Below are 17,086 nucleotides of genomic sequence, written 5' to 3' on the forward strand. Positions count from 1 at the left end.
TATGTGGAAGGGAAATAAGAATACTAGAAAGCAGGAGGAGCAGATCGTGAAGGGTTTTACAATCTCCACAGAGGATTTAAAATTTCATGCTAGAGGTAATAGAAAGTCACATGATCAGACCTCTGCTTTGGGGAGGTCATTTTTACAACTATGTGAAGAATGGACTACCACCACCTTGGGAGAGGGGTAACTATTTATGAACATCCTTAGAGTTTTGTTTTCAAAGCAAAACAAATTATTGAAACAGCATAGTAAGAAAAGCGGCACTAGAACATTTCCCTAATAATAATTATAATAACAATAGCTAATATTTACAAAGTGCTTACTACATGCCAGGCATATGCTAAGTGCTTTACAATTATTATTAAAAACCCTGGGAGGTTAGTGCTATTTTATTCCCACTTTGTAGATGAAGAAACTGAGGAAAACAGAAGTTGAGTGACTTTCCCAGGCTCACTCAGCTAGTGAATATCTAAGGCCAGGTTTGAACTCAGGTCTTCTTGACTTCAGGAGCAGCAGAGTTTGTTTTGCTTAGGAGTAATCACTCCTTTGATTCCCTCTCTTTCCCTCCTATTTCTCTGTTAAGTGAAATGTATTTCTGTACCAATCTCTCTCTCTCTCTCTGTCTGTCTGTCTCTCTGTGTCTGTCTCTCTGTCTGTCAGTCTCTCTCTGTCTCTTTCTCTCTCTTCTCTCTCTCTCTCTCTCTCTCTCTCTCTCTCTCTCTCCTCTCTTCCTATCTGTCCCTCTCTCTGTGTGTCTCTCCCCCTCTTTCCCCTTGCCCCCCTTTCCTTGTTTGTATAAATGCATACTTATTCACCTTAATTATGTGAGATAATTTACCCTAACTTTCTTTCCCTTTCACTAATCTCCCTCTCTTCCCTTGGCATTCTTCCTTACTTTATTCTTCTTTTGTGATCATCCAAACATCACAATAATACCTAGGTCCTCTGTCTAATTAGACTCCCTTTATGATCCCTAATGATGGTAGGGCACAGAGGGGACACATGGATCATCTCTCTATATTAGAATGTAAGTAATTTATTCTTTTTTTTTTTAAGTGAGGCAATTGGGGTTAAGTGACTTGCCCAGGGTCACACAGCTAGTAAGTTTTAAGTGTTTTAGGCTGGATTTGAACTCAGGTACTCCTGACTCCAGGGCCAGTGCTCTATCTACTGTGCCACCTAGCTGCCCCAGTAATTTATTCTTGTTCAGTCAATTATCATTTTTTGTTTTATGTTTACCATTTTGTTTCTTTTCGCTCCCATGTTTGAACTTCAAAGTTTCTCTTCTGCTCTAGTCTTTTCATCAGGAATGCTTGGAAGTCCTTTGATTCATTAGAGATCCATTTTTCTCCCTGTGGGATTAATACTCAGTTTTGCTAGGTAAGTTATTATTGACTGTAAACATAAATCCTCTCTGTTCTGGAATATCATGTTCTAATTTTTCATTTTCTTTATAGTGGTGGCTGCTAAATCATATATGACCCTGACTTTGGCTCCTCAGCACTGTAATTCTTTCTTTCTGGCTGATTACAGTGTTTGTTCTTTGACCTAGAAGCTCTGGATTTTGACTCTGATATTTCTAGGGGTTTTCATTTTGGAGTTTCTTTCAGGAGGTGACTGGTACATTCTTTTTATTTCTACTTTACCCTCCAGTTCTAGGAGATCTGGATTATTTTCTTTTAAGATTTATTGAAATAGAATGTCTTTCTGTGTCTTTGACTCTCTGTCTCTGTGTCTCTGTGTGTCTCTTTCTGTCTCTGTCTCTCTCTGTCTCTGTCTCTGTCTCTCTCTTTCACTCTCTCTCTTTTCCTCCCTTCTTCCCTCTGGTTTGAACTCAAGTCTTCCTGACTCCATAGAGTTTATTTTGCTTAGGACTAATCTCTCCTTTGATGTACCTTTCCTCTCGTTCCCCCTTATTTCTCTGTTAAGTGAAATGTATTTCTGTACTAAACTCTGTCTGTCTGTCTCTATCTCTGTCTCTCCATGTTTTCCAGATAGTTTGATGAGTCTTAGTCATCTCTTGACAGTTTTTGCTATGATATACCTTACTTTTCTTCTATTTTTCAGCTTTTTGACTTTGTTTTAATATTTGTTGCTATTTCATGGAGTAATTGGCTTCTAATTGGTCCATTCTAATTTTCAGGGAATGTGTTGATTGGGCAAGGTTTTGTACCTGTTGTTCCAAACTCTTAATTCACTTTTCAATTCTTCTGTAGTTCCCATTTCTTTTCCAATTTTCCCCTCAAATAATTTCATTTCATTTATAAAATTTTAAAACTTTAAAAAAAACTTCTTGCTTTATGTTTTCCAGGAATTCTAGTTGAATTTGTTCCTAAGCCATGTTTTTCTCTGAGGCATTTCTTGTAGATGTTTTGGAATCAATATCTTCTTCTGGGTTTGTGTTTTGTGTTTGTTGAGTGTCCCATAGCATTATGGTGGAGTTCTTCCTTTGTTTACTTTTTATTCCAGTCTACTTCCTGACTTCAGACTTGATATTAGGGCTGGGCTCCATGGCACCTCTGGAAGGGAGTTCTGGGCTGATCCTCTTGCTGCTTTCTTGGGTTATTTTAGTATTGTGTTATTCTAGGATCTCAGGGAAAAGTCTGGGGATTTGTAAACATCCAGTGCTTCCAAAGTGGTCTCATCCAGGGCAAAGTGTGATTGCTGCCCCACTGACCTGAGCTCTGCAAGTTCTTGACCTGACTTTTGGTCCTAGCAATGAGAGATTGATGTTGTACTCAGCCTCTATCAGCCAGACAGGGAGTTGATCTGGTTTCATAGAAAGAGAACTGCAAGCTCCGCTTTGGCCTCAGATTTCTGTCTTTGGTATTGTTCTACCAACTGGGCTAAATACTAAAACTGAGATCCTGTTCTGCTCCTGGGATCTGAGCCAAACTGTTGCTTCTTAGCTTCCTCCTTTCTAGATACACTACCTTAGGCCTCCTAACCTCAGAATGCCACCTCCCTAGACAGACCCCCCTTTATAATCTGCCCTGGATCTGTGACCCACAACTGAGTAGTGGGCAACATAGCTGCCAATTAACACTTGTCCCTATCATAGAACCCTGATATAGATATAGGGTTAGCTTGGTCTGGATCTGAGATCTCCTCTTGTCCTGGTGCACAGCCTCTCTCTGAGCACTATAGCACTCTGTGCCCAGCATTCTCTTGTTCCAACCCAGTCTTCAGGACTAAAAATCTCTATGTCTCTCCCTATGATGATATGGGCTGGACAAATGACTCCCTGTGACTTTTTCTGTATTTCCCCATCAGAATTAAGTCTGGGGCCCTTTCTAGATCTATTTGGAGGAGGTATGGGTAGAAACTTGGCTTCATTGCTTCCTATTACCATGCCATCTTCCAATCAGTAATTCTTATAAAACTCATCATCTTAGAGCATTGTCAGGGGGTTGGGGTGAGCTGAGTCATTGAACTGTTATATGATATGCCTGCAGTCACACAGATAGCAGGTATGCAGGGCAGGATTTCTTGACTCTAAGACTGGTTCTTTGACTGATGTCCCTTGCTGCCTTTCCTGAGCATGAGCATTAATCAAATTATAAAAAAGAAGAGAAGTTGGAAGTGATTTTACAATTCCCTTCCTAATTCTCAAAGAAAATTGAGACACTCCTGAAATAGTTCAACTCCCTTTCTCCTCTCCTCCCCCAGGTCTGATACTTAACAGCAAAATTCATAGAGTACTTATTAAGCACTGATTATATGCAGGGCAGTTAGGAGGTGCAGTGGATAGAACACCAGATCTGGAATCAGAAAGACTTATTTCCCTGAGTTCAAACCCAGCCTCAGACACTTACTAGCTGTGTGACCCTGGGCAAGTCACTTAACCCTGTTTACCTCAGTCTCCTCATCTGTCAACTGAACTGGAGAAAGAAATGGCAAACCAGTCCAGTATCTTTGCCAAGAAAATCCCAGATGTGGTCATGAAGAGTTGAAAACAACTGTAGATACATACATATATGCAATGCATTGTTCTGAGCACAGTGTGTATATGTATGTTGTGGAGATATGATATAATGTGATATAATAAATAAGGAAGCATTTCAAGGCAGAATGGCCTGCCCCAGGAGGTAATGTGTTCCTCCTCACTGATTTTCTTCAAGCGAAGACTAGATGATCCCTTGTTAGGGATGTGATAGAAGAGACCTTTGTTTAAAGATAGGTATGATTTGCTATCCTGAAGGTCACTTCCAACTCTGAGTTTTTGTAATTCTGTGGTTTTGTAAGATTCAATTCTTGCCTTCAAAGAGCTTCAATGTAGTAAGAGTCATAAGGCATTTGCACAAGAATCACATGCCTTTGATTTTCTCCCTCTAGATGGCTCCCTAGGGAAGGACATTTTCTCTACCTAAGTAGATCAGCAACTATTCTGCAATTTATAGTCTTGGAGTCCAAAAAAAAAAAAAAAAAGATAGGAAGGGAGGGGGGCGGCTAGATAGCGCAGTGGATAAAGAGATAGAAAAAAGGATGGAGAAGAGGAGAGAGAAAGAAGAGAAGAGAGAAGAGAAAGGGAAAGAAGAGGGGTAGAGAGGAGAAATGAAGAGAAAAGAGATAGAAAAAAAGGAGAGAAGAAAAGGAAAGAAAGAAAGAAGAGAAGAGAGAAAGGAGAAGGAGAGAAGAGAGAAGAGAGAGGGAAAGAAGAGGGGGAGAGAGGAGAAATGAGAAAAGAGATAGAAAAAAGAGGAGAGAAGAAAAGGAAAGAGAGAAAGAAGAGAAGAGAGAAAGGAGGAGAGGGGAGAGGGGAGAAAGAGAAAGGAGAAGGAGGAGAATGAAGAGGAGGAGGAAGAGGAGAAGGAGAAGGAGGAGAAGGAGAAAAAGGAGGAGGAGGAGGAGAAGGAGGAAGAGGAAGAGGAGAAGAATGAGGAGGAGGAGGAGGAGGAGGGGGGAGGGGAAAGGAGGAGAGCAGAGATGCTTCTGTGAAATGTATAAGTCTTTGGCCTCTCTCATTCCTTCTCCCTGCCTTTTCACTATCCTTGCTTATTCCAAACCCCCTTTGTATCATGGTTATTAACATATGTATCTTCCTCCCACCATTAGTTCATAAACTCCTTGAGAGTTAAGTCTTTGCTATATATTTGTGTATCCTCAGTGGCTAGCATGATGTCATTAAAAAATAACAATAAATTGATGCTTTCTGTTTTTATATCACAGTGATTATTGAATATATTCCTTTCTCCTCCTCTACCCAGTGAGTTGGTAACAAAGATTAAAAAAGAAATAAAAGGGGCAGCTAGATGGCACAGTGGATAGAGCACCGGCCCTGGAGTCAGGAGTACCTGAGTTCAAATCCGGCCTCAGACACTTAATACTTACTAGCTGTGTGACCCTAGGCAAGTCACTTAACCCCAATTGCCTCACTAAAAAAAAACAACAAAAAAAGAAATAAAAATCCAATGTAACAAAACCAACCAACACATCAATTGTGAATCCCCTGAACTATTCAAAATTCCATACCTACAGAGCTCCATCTCCCCCTCTGAAAATGTGTAACTAAATTTTCTTATTGCTTTTCTCACTTTAACATTGATCATTTTAAGCATACATCAGTTGATCTTAAAAAAATTATTTTAGTTTACATTGTTGTTATGTATATTGTTTACATCAATTTGTGTATATTGTCTCTGTAGATATAACACTAGAGTCAGGAAGACCTGAATTTAATTCCTGCCTCAGGCACTTACTAGGTGTTTGGCCCTGGGCAAGTTATTTAACCTCTGTTTACCTTAGTTTCCTCTTTTGTAAAATGAGGATAATAGTGCCTACTTCACAATACCTTTATGAGGATAAAATAAGATACTGTTTGTAAAGCACTTTGCAAACTTTAGAGTACTATATGAATATTAATTATTATTTTCCTGATTCTCTTTACTTGACTGTTTCACTTCATGTTTCTTCTCATCCTTCTCTGAATTCTTCATCCTTATCCTTTCTTATGGTGCAATAATATTCCATTACATTTATATGCTACAATTTGTCCAGCCATTCTCCCAACACTAGACACTTATTTTGCTTCTAGTTCTTCCAGCACAGTAGGTGCTAATGTTTGTTGAATGACTATTAAATGAAAGCTGTTATGAGTCATTGGTTTTCAGTCTGAGGGCTTGTCTCTTGTTTCTAGAGTTTGGAGTTTTGGAGCCATTTTGGAGACTGCTATTGGCCTCATTGCCAATCAGTGAGCTGCAAAGTTCTGCTAGTTCAGAGCAATAGAATTGTAGACTTCTCTTTGGTCTGGGATTCTTGCCCTAATTATTCCTCGGAAGGCTTCAGACTGGGCTGGTAGCTGGAACTGAGATGTTGGTCTGCCCCTCAGGTAGAGGGGCTGTTGTTTGCTTCTAAACATGTTCATTGCTCAGCATATAGCCTAGGGTCTCTGATCAGTCCTTACCCTGGAATGCTACCACTGGCATTCTGGGATACATTCCTCTCCCCAGTCGGCCATGGCTCTGGGCTCTGTGCCTCAGTATTGAGCTGTGAACGACAGTTAGCATCTGTTCCTGTATCTGCATGGGGCTGGTGTCCTGGTTTGGCTCTGGATCCTCATTTTATTCTTAGCACAGTCTTGGTCGTCTTTCATTCCCTGGGTGCTAGGATACACATGTACCTCTGCATTCCTGTCCCATCATCAAAGTCCATAGACCTGTCTCTGTTTCTTCCTATGGAGACTACCATTTTTGCTTGTATTTCCCTAGCAGAATCCTGACTGGGGTGGAGGACTTTTGGGATGGGGGTAGAAGTGGGTTTTGAGCTCTCCCCTCCAAGGTGAGACAGGGGAATCGTGTCTGAGAGGGGGAATGAGAAGGGGACATTCACAGGAAGATTAGGAGAAGAGGGAAGTGGGGGAGCCCTCTGTCACTGTCTTCCCTCAGCCATCATAGCCCCAGAAGCCACCATGATGCTCTGCTGGAAGCTCTTCTGTGAGTTACTCAGTACCACTCGAGTTGTTTGCTAGGCACTTAAAAAATTAAAAGGATTTCCTTTCAAGGTTTACTCAAGTTTTATTTAAAGTGAAGGCTCTTTTTCTGCTCTTGTACAATGTTTGAGAACCTCCGCTTAATAGTCTTCAGTCTCTCTCAGCTGTGGGAACTTCTATCACTGTCATCATCATAGATTGAGAGCTAGAAATCAAGCCCAATCGCCTCAATTTATAGATGAGGAAATCGAGGCCCAGAAAGGTGAAAGGCCTTGCCCATTGTCACACATATTGTAAATGACAGAGTTGGGTTTTGAACCCAAAGCCACTATCCCTAGATGCCCAGATTTATTCCATTTTTTTCTATGGTCTTCCCATAGTAGATACCACAAAAAACTTTAGTACAAACTAATATGCAAGATATGAAAAGATGGGACTGCCTAGGAAACAATGGATAAGGTCAAGCTCTGCATTGTGAATTTAAAAGATGTATTAGCTAATACCTGCTTAGCAGTCATATGTTGCTATGCTGCTTTGGTGGGCATGGTTGCCAATCACTAGTATTCTCCTCCCCCCACTCACTTTTGGGGTCCGGACCCCTTGGCCGTCCACTCACTCGCTGCCTGTTTTTCCTGGAAATGACTTTTTTTTGGGGCTGGTGGTGAGACAATTGGGGTTAAGTGACTTGCCCAGGGTCACACAGCTGGTAAGTGTTAAGTGTCTGAGGCTGGATTTGAACTCAGGTCCTCCTGACTCCAGGGCTGGTGCTCTATCCACTGTGCCACCCAGCTGCCCCTGGAAATGACTTTTTTTTAAATCAAAATACGCTCAGCAAAAAACATGGTAGAGCCTCTATCTCATTACTATTGTGATGGAGTTTGGTGGAATATCCTAGTACTCTCTGCTTGCTGCTCCCATCTTCCCTTGAGATAAGTCCTTTGTCTTTTCTCCTGGTAAATCATATGTCTTTTCTTTTGAGGTCTTCCATATAATTGACAAATAAAATGGCCTATTGCTTCCAGTATTAACTGGCTAACAAGACTCATTTGCCATGCTCCTCTAGACCTAGAAATAGTCCCTAGTAGGAGGTATGAAGGAGTAGTGATCCATGTTGTTAGAAGGAACACCCTCAATGACTGAGGTCATGGATCTAATGAAGTCATTCCTAAATTGGCAGAAGTTATCCTTAAACCTTTGACTACCCCAGAAATGCAACTTCATTTTTGCTTAAATGATATTGGGGGGGGGCTGGGTGGCCCAGTAGATAGAGCACCGGCTCTGGAGTCAAGAGGACCTGAGTTCAAATTCTGCTGCAGACACTTGACACTAGCTGCGTGATCCTGGGCAAGTCACTTAACCCCAATTGCCTCAACCCCCACAAAAATGATATTTCGGTAGGATATAGGAGGACCATAGGAGCATGAAAATGAGGCAGTCAGAAGCATGTCACCTCTAGCCAGGGTACTGAGACACAAAGGCCAAAATGCCATGGGGCATTGGAGCAAAGGAGAGCCTTACAATGTGGATAGCCAGACAAGTGGAATGCTGAAGCAAAATAGCAACACAGCAATATCTTGCATTTGTTTAGTACTTACAATAGCCTTCTTCTTCTTCTTTTTTTTAGTGGGGCAATGAAGGTTAAATGAGTTGCCCAGGGTCACACAGCTAGTAAGCGTCAAGTGTCTGAGGTCGGATTTGAACCCAGGTCCTTCTGAATCCAGGGCTGGTGCTTTATCCACTGTGCCACCTGGCTGCCCCTACAATAGCCTTCTACTAGTTATATCTGCCCCAAACCTCTCCCCACTCCAACTTCTCCACACACAGATGCCGAAGTGATAGGCTTGAAGTGTTGGTCTGATCATGTCACTCCCCTACTCAATAACTGCCAGGGGGTCCCTATTGCCTTGAAGATCAAATACAAATTTCCTGTTTGGTGGTTAAGGTCCTTTATGATCTGGTCCCAACCTATGTTTCTAGCCTTTTTAAACATAACACCCTTTTGTGCGCTGTATAGTCCAACCAAGGTGCTTTTCCTGTTCCTCACACCTGACATTCCACCTCTGTGCCTAGAATATACCCCCTCCTCATCTCCATCACTTAGAATCCTAATTTCCTGCCAAGTTCAGTTCAAGTGAAGCCATCTTCATGATCTACCGCTGTGAGAAAAGGAAGACTCTGAAGTGTTGGGTGAGGTGGTCCCTTAGTGCCAAACATTCCAGTCACTGTTGCTGACACTGCCTCCCCCCATTCCCCACATGGCATTTGGGATCCTTCTCACTGTGAGGGAAAAAAATTGGACAAATCATACACCAGATACAGGAGGGTGGGGGCAAAGGAGTCCTGCCAAGGTGGATAAGATCCATTAATTATAATTCATACTTCTTTTTAAACTTTTCTCTTCAGGTCAGTCTATTTGTTTTTGCCCATGCTTAACTCACCTCTCCTGTTTCTGCATCTGTAAGCAGTCTTTTTGTCCTGGTTGGAATATTTTCCCTAATTCTCTCATTCTCTCTGTTGTTCTACAGCCTGCACCCCCCCCTCTCTCCTTCCCTCCTTTCTTTTTCTCTTCTCTCTCTCCTCTTCTTTCTCTTCTCTCTTCTCTCCTTTTCTCTTTTTCCCTGATTCCCTCCCTCCCTCTCTTTGTCTTTTTCTCTTTCTCCTCTCTTTTCTCTTCTTTCTTTCCTCTCTCTTTCTCCCTGCATTTCTCTTCTTTCTCTCCTGTCCCTTCTCTTCCCTTTTTCCTCTCCTTCTCTCCTCTCTCCTTTCTCTCTTAGATCATTTAGCCCAAAGCCTTCATATTGTGGTTGAAGAAATTGGCCTAGGTAGATTATGTGATTTGCTCAAGGTCACACAGGTAATAAGCATAAGCACTGAATTCAAGTGCATTGACTCCAAAGCTAATTGTTTGCTTTTGTTCTATATAGTTTATTCCAGCAGTATCCAACACCCTCCTTCCTCCCTCCCTCCTCTCACCATTCACATCACTGTATAACTAAGTCAGTTGCGCATATGTGTACATAAGCACTTGTGTTTATACCAAATTGCATTTGTCTTCTCTCCACCACAAGAATGTAGAACGGGCAGGCCTTGTGGTTTGAAAGGAGGACCTAAATCTTCAACTGAAGTCTGTGGACTGAGTTAGTGTCAGGAACTCATTGACTGACCCATGGGCCTTGAGAGTCAAGCACAAAGCTTTAATGATAATCGACAGAATGACTTGCTGATGAGCTCCAGCAGAGGGATATACATTCCAGTATAAATAGATGTTCTCTCATGAGAACTCCCATTTCTTCTCTTCCCAATTCCCAGTGACATGGATCCAGCTTTTGTTTCCCTGTTGCCAGGTAAACATGTTTCCTTCCCCTTTACTTTGAGATGAGCCCAAGGCACTGCTTCTGACAAAGAATGCTGTGCTATTGTGAATAGTCTTGGAACATGGCTAGGGACTGTGCCTTTCTTTACATACTGAGGGCTTAGCACAGTGACTGGCCCATAATAATTTAATTGTCGACTGACTGACATGATGAAAGTGAAAGACCCCAGTGCAGAGTGTGAGTGACACCTTATCCAGGAGCTGAGAATCAGAAGTCTTACCAGAAATTTGTAGGTGTGCTTTGGGTCCAATTGCATGGCATCTTTGTAGTTTATCTAAGTGACACCAGGGGGCGCTCAAAGACAGCTTAATATCAAATAGGTCTAGGTTTTTCTGAGTACTTGAGTTTCTTTCTTTACTTAAGATCAACTTGATTCTTTCTTTTGGACACTAATGGATCCTGCTCTGATTATTTATTTCTAAGCATGAAGAGGAGACAAATCTCCAAGATCCTTAAGCTCCTCACTTGTGATCAGACCCTGAAATCATCAGTTCTATTCAGGAACAGCAGAGAATAATTGAACAAGTGAAGGCAGCTGTGTTCCAGCAGTCAATCAGCATGCACTTATTAAGCACCTACTGTGTGCCAGGCACTGTGCGAGGTGCGAAGGATACACATACAATGACTTAATCTCTCCCGGCAAGGAGATCACATTCAAATGGTTAAGAAAACATGTCTACATATAAGTATAGAGAGAGTAAATAAAAAGACAGCAACTTTCAGAAGAGGTAGGTGGCAGCTCCCAAGTACATAGGCTATTTGTTTCTATTCCCAGAGGAAAGAGGGCCCTTGAAGTTACACCATTCTAAGAAGTAAACTTGTCCTTATAATGAAAAAGGAGTCAGAGAAACCATAAGCCAGACATTGTGAAATAATTCATGACAGTCACAGTTTAACAGTCCCTACAACAGAACTGAAGATGAGGCTAGACACCTGGGCAGAATGATGCTGTTAACAGAAACAAGCAAGACAAGAGGAGGAAAAGGTTTGAAAAGGGGAATGATAATGAGTTATGGTTGTGACACCCTGAGTCTGGGATGTCTGTGGGATATTCAGTCGGGGGTGTCCAAAAGCTCCTTGGTGATACAGAATGGGACTTCTAGCTGGATATATGGATTTGGGAGTCATCTGTATGGAGATAATGACAGAACCCATGGGAAGTGATAAGATCACTGAGAGAAGATATGGAGAGAGAGAAAGGGGGCCTCTGGACCAAGCTGTGGGGCTAGCTCTGCCCTAGTGAGGAGGCAGGATTGTAATGGTATTCTGTGGAAGGGACCTGAGGTGTCATCAGACGGGGAAGAAGAGAAGCAGGAGGAGGCATCATGTCACACCGGGAAGAGAGAGTACTGAGTAGAAGGGGGCTGATCCTCGATGGCAAATGCTCTTTAAAGCTCAAGAAGGAAGGAGGTGCAGAACGGGCCATTGGAGCCAGTGCTTAAGACATCCTGGGTAACATCAGAGCGAGCAGTTTCAGTAGAATGGTGAGGTTAGAAAGGGTTGAAAAGTGAGTGGGAGGAAAGGAAATGAAGGCTACTACCCTGCCCCCAGTTTCTTTAAGTGGTCTTTTTTTGCATGATTTTCTATCCCCTCGCGGGGCAGCACTCTCCAGGGCACAAACACTATTTTTTCCAATATCCTTCCTAAAATGTGTTTTCCACAATGAAACACAGCACTCCAGGTGGGGTCAAACCGTGGACAACAACAAAGTAACATCATCACCACCCTTCTGCTAAAGACTGAAGTAGCTTTTGCACTTTTGTAGCTCTGTCACATTGTTGCGCTATATTATGCTTGCAGTCTACTAATATTCCCAGATATTTTTCAGATGAATTGCCATATAATCCCCCCACCCCCCACACACGCTCCTCACCTTGTGCTTGCAAAGTTGGCTTTAAAAAAAAACTTCAAGTCCAAAAAAGCAAAATGTATAGCTAGGGAAGGCTAACCATGTAAATTTGGTAGCAGGATACCATATTATCACACCTTCCTTCTAGGAGCTGTCCATGCTATCTCATGCCCACAGTACCCTCCTTTTTTGTGGGGCAATAAGGGTTAAGTGACTTGCCCAGGGTCGCACAGCTAGTGTCAAGTGTCTGAGGCCAGATTTGAACTCAGGTCCTCCTGAATCCAGAGTGGGCACTTTATCCACTTCGACACCTAGCTGCCCTTCACAGTATCCTTTTGATCCATCAATCATCTTTTCAAAAGTGGGCCAGGTATTCTACAGGATGCTGCAGATAATGATAATGAAGGAAAAATATAATAATGAATGGGATAATGAAGGGGAAAAAATCAAGCCATCAACCTCAAAGAACTTATTGGGGGAAACAGTTTGTGCACATACATGTATATGCAAAATAGATAAAAGGTAAATATGAGGTAATTTTAGGTGGGAGAAATGGGCTGTAAAACAAGATCAGGAAAGATCTCTTGTATGAGGTATGGTTGGAGCTGAGTTTTGAAGGAAAATGGGTAGCTAGAGGGTGATAGTGAAAAGGGAGGGCATTCTTGGTGTGGAGAATGGCCTGTGCAAAGGTGTAGGAGATGGAATTTTAAATATTTTGAAACAGACACGTCAGCTGCTTTTACTATTCTGTTTTTTTTCTCAAGGCAATGAGGGTTAAGTGACTTGCCCAGGGTCACACAGCTAGTAAGTGTCAAGTGTCTGAGGTCAGATTTAAACTCAGGTCCTCTTGAATCCAGGACCAGTGCTTTATCTACTGTACCACTTAGCTGCTGATCTATTCCATTTTAAAGATGTGAATATGGAAGCAATGGATGACTTATCAGAATGGCTAATGGACGTCAAGATTCCTGGCTCCAACCACTGCTTTGAAGGAAAAAAAGAAAAGTAAATTGTTGATCCAAGAAATGGAATATTTCAGAATAAGGAAGAAGAAAGGAAAATTGTAATGAAGGCTGTATCAGTTATTCACTTAAGCAAATTAATGATTCTGTAGGGAGAAAGTTTAGGCTGGAGATGCTGGAACTGTGGGAATAGATGGGAATGAGGCCAGGCAGAGAGACTGGAGCCCATCTAGAATGGAAATTGGGAAGCATATTTAGGAGTCCAATAAGAAGCAAAATGAGGATGAACTTCTTGAGGCTTTGGTTCTAGAGAGGGATTTTAATAGATTCAATAGTTTATAGTCTACTACATTTAAATAGTTCCGGTTTCAGAAAGGGATGAAATGATCCTCCAATGAGATTTTTCTTGCCAAAATCACCCATTCCTTCAAAATGGTGATGTCAAACTCAAATAGAAATGGAGCCATTAAACTAAGTCTCCCAGTATTTCATATTGACATAGAAAACCACAAATTAATATTATCTATGTTCTATTGTATTTTATTCATTTTAAAATGATTTCCCAATTATATTTTAATCTTGTGTTTGACACTTGTTTTAGACTTGCCTTCCCTTTACTATAAGACCATTTCACACTAGCCAAACAATCCTTCCTATCTCACACCTATATTTCTGTTCCTCTGTTTAGGAGAAATTATTTTCTTTTTTATATGATTATGTTTATTTTTCTCCCATTTATTTAGAATTTTATTTTTTCCCAAATTACATGTAAAAACAATTTTTTTAGTGTAAAAACAATTTTAACATTGATTTTTAGAACTTTGTGTTCCAAACTCTCTTCCTCCCTCCTCACTCCCTCCCTTAAGAATGCAAGCAATTCAATATGAGTTATACATGTGTAGTCATGTAAAAAAATTCCATATTAGTCAGGTTGTGAAAGAAAAAACAAACAAAAAAACTTAAGAAAAAGGAGCTTTAAAAATTATGCTTCAATCTGAATTCACGCACCATCAGTTCTTTCTCTGGAGATGGATTGCATTTTTACTAAGTCCTTCAGAGTTGTTTTGGATCATTGTATTGTTGAAAATAGCTAAGTCATTCAGAGCTTATCATCTTACAATATTGCTGTTACTTTGTATACAGTACATTTCACTTTGTATCAGCTCCTGTAAGTCTTTCCAGATTTTTTCTGATAGCATCCTGCTCATCATTTCTTATAGCACAATAGTGTTCCATCATAATCTCATCCCACAATTCGTTCAGCCATTCCCCAATTGATGGACATCTCCTCAATTTCAAATTTAACTTTTGGTTCTTTAACTCTTTTTGGATACTGACCCAGTAGTGGTATTACTAGGTCAAGGAGTATACATGATTTTTATAACTCTTTGGCCATAGTTCCAAATTGCTCTACAGAATGTTTGAATCAGTTTACAAGTTCAAGAGTGTATTAATGTCTCATTTCCCCCATATCCCCTACAACATTTGTCATTTCCCTTTGCTGTCCTGAGAAATGATTTTCTTAATGTAATCCCAGTCCCAAAGCCCAATGGTATGGAACCCTCTTCTCACTGGTGGCACTGAATCCTGGGGTTGGAGAAAGTGGGAGAGAGGAGAGCTTTTCCATCTTCTTTAAGTCTGGAGCGTTCTTTGAGTTTTCTTCAAATAGCTGAGTCTTGTTGGGCTTTCTGGTCACTTAGGCTTAAGGGTTGAGTTATACAAAATACAGGCGTTTTCTTGAAGACCTCCAGTGAAGGGAAACCTGCCCACTACCCCTTTTAGGCATCCCATTGCACTTTGGGATATTTCTTATTGCTTGGATGTAAGACTATGGTAAACTTAAATTTGTATTGGTAACTTGTGTTCATAACTGCTAGACGGACCTGGTTCTGAGAGGCCAAGATGGACAAGTTTAATACCTCTTCTACCCATCAGAATTGAGGACAACAATCACAAGCTCCATTAAGTCTTCTCTTCTTAAAGCTAAACATCCTGATTCCCTTCATCTGATTCTCATATTGCATGAACATGTCACCATCCTGGCTATCCTTCTTGGGACACTTTCCAGATCGTCATTGTTCTTCCTTGAAATGAGAGGTCTGAATTGAACATGGTGCTCTAGATATAGCCTAGACTAGAGCTGAGTATGGCAGGGCTACTACCTTGTGATGTTTAAAAAATTTGAGAGATGAGGGGCAGCTAGGTGGTGCAGTGGATAAAGAACCGGCCCTGGATTCAGGAGTACCTGAGTTCAAATCCGGCTTCAAACACTTGACACTTACTAGCTGTGTGACCCTGGGCAAGTCACTTAACCCCAATTCCCTCGCCAAAAAAAAAAATAATAAAATAAAATTTGTTGGGTAACAACAATTTTATTAATAAACCTGGCATGTTTATTAATAAAATAGGTCTGTGGCACTCTCAAATGCCAAAGACCCTCATGGCAGTGGGTTGACAGTTTATATGCCCTTGGAAGAATACATATTCTTAAGGGTGGCAATTTACTCTGATTGGCTAATAATCAATGAGAGAGTTAATATTACAATGAGAGGTGGGTTATATTCCAATGAGGGTCTTGTATATACCTGGATCACCCAAGTCTTGGTCAAAGAGACATCAATTTCCATATCACCTCTGTGACAGAAGGGAGAATCCCCATTTTCCCAGACCTGTCTGAGTAAATATGATGGGCAGGAATCCTCCCATTAGCCTAAACTTGGGATTTCTTTTACTGTCTTTGATTAGATCTTAGCCTTGGTAAGTGTTTGAGAAAGATTCCCCACACTGGTTGATTTCTGAATGAGGAAGTAGAAAAGGGGAAAAATTTTGGTCCTGATTTAATAATTAGTTATTAATACAAGAGAGAAATAATCATTTCTCTGAACCTGCCTAGTCCTAGATGCTCTGCTTCTCTTTAATAAAATAATAGATTCTATTGATCTCTTTTTATATTGCCTACATTTCCCCTTGTATCTATCACCCTTCCCTTACCAAAAAGTCATCCCTTCTAATAAAAACTTTTTTTTTTTTTAGTGAGGCAATTGGGGTTAAGTGACTTGCCCAGGGTCACACAGCTAGTAAGTGTTAAGCGTCTGAGGCCGGATTTGAACTCAGGTACTCCTGACTCCAAGGGCCGGTGCTCTATCCACTGTGCCCCCTAGCTGCCCCCAAAACTTTTTTTTTAATGGAGGGGAAAGAAAGGGAGCAGCTAGGGGGCACAGTGGATAGAGCACTTGGATTCAGGAGGGCCTGAGTTCAAATCCAGCCTTAGACACTTGACACTTACTAACTGTGTAACACTGGGCAAGTCACTTAACCCTCATTGTCCCCCCCCACAAAAAAAATAAATATAAAATGCATTCTTGGTCATAAGGGATAGCTCTCTGGATAGGAAAGGGGGAGGAGTGTATTGAGAAATCTAAGTATTGTAAAAGAAAATATGCATAAAATTAAAAAAAAATTAAATGGAGGGAAAGAATTGAAAAATTTGGCATTTTATACTGTGTTCAACATCCTCTGCCAAGCAGTAGGGGGAGGTGTCTTTTCATCTCTTTTCTTATGGGCCAAGTTTGTTCTTTGCACCTTTGAAATATTTTAATTTTGATTGTTTTGCAGTTGTGGTCTTTTCCATTTCCATAATCATAGTGTTTGGCATTTTCCTGACTTTGATGACTTCATTCTACATCTATTCATCTGAGTCTTTACCTGTTTTTTCCCCTGCATTCTGGTTGGTTCATTCTACCTTTTGCTTTGTTTTTTGCCGGACTTGTGATTTAATGGGTGCGGTTGAGGTCCCTGTAAGGAAACTTTCTCTACCAGGGCAGGTCAGCAACTGATTTGCAGTTTATCATCATAGAGGGTTGCCTAGGGGCACCGAGAAGTTAAGTGATTTGCCCAGGGTCACACATCCAGTTTGTGTCATTAATGGGACTCAAACCCAGTCTTTCTGACTCAGAGGAAGTAGGCCCTC

The 17,086-nt window shown here is 41.1% G+C and overlaps 1 protein-coding gene across 3 annotated transcripts in view; it reads left to right on the forward strand.

The window, feature by feature from the left end:
• CAPSL (calcyphosine like) overlaps positions 1–17,086 on the forward strand; it is a 43,251-nt gene that overhangs the window by 5,403 nt on the left and 20,762 nt on the right. The gene's annotated exons all lie outside the window — the stretch shown is intronic.

This window comes from Dromiciops gliroides, chromosome 1, assembly GCF_019393635.1.
Source record: "Dromiciops gliroides isolate mDroGli1 chromosome 1, mDroGli1.pri, whole genome shotgun sequence".
In the NCBI taxonomy this organism is placed as follows: Eukaryota; Metazoa; Chordata; class Mammalia; order Microbiotheria; family Microbiotheriidae; genus Dromiciops; species Dromiciops gliroides.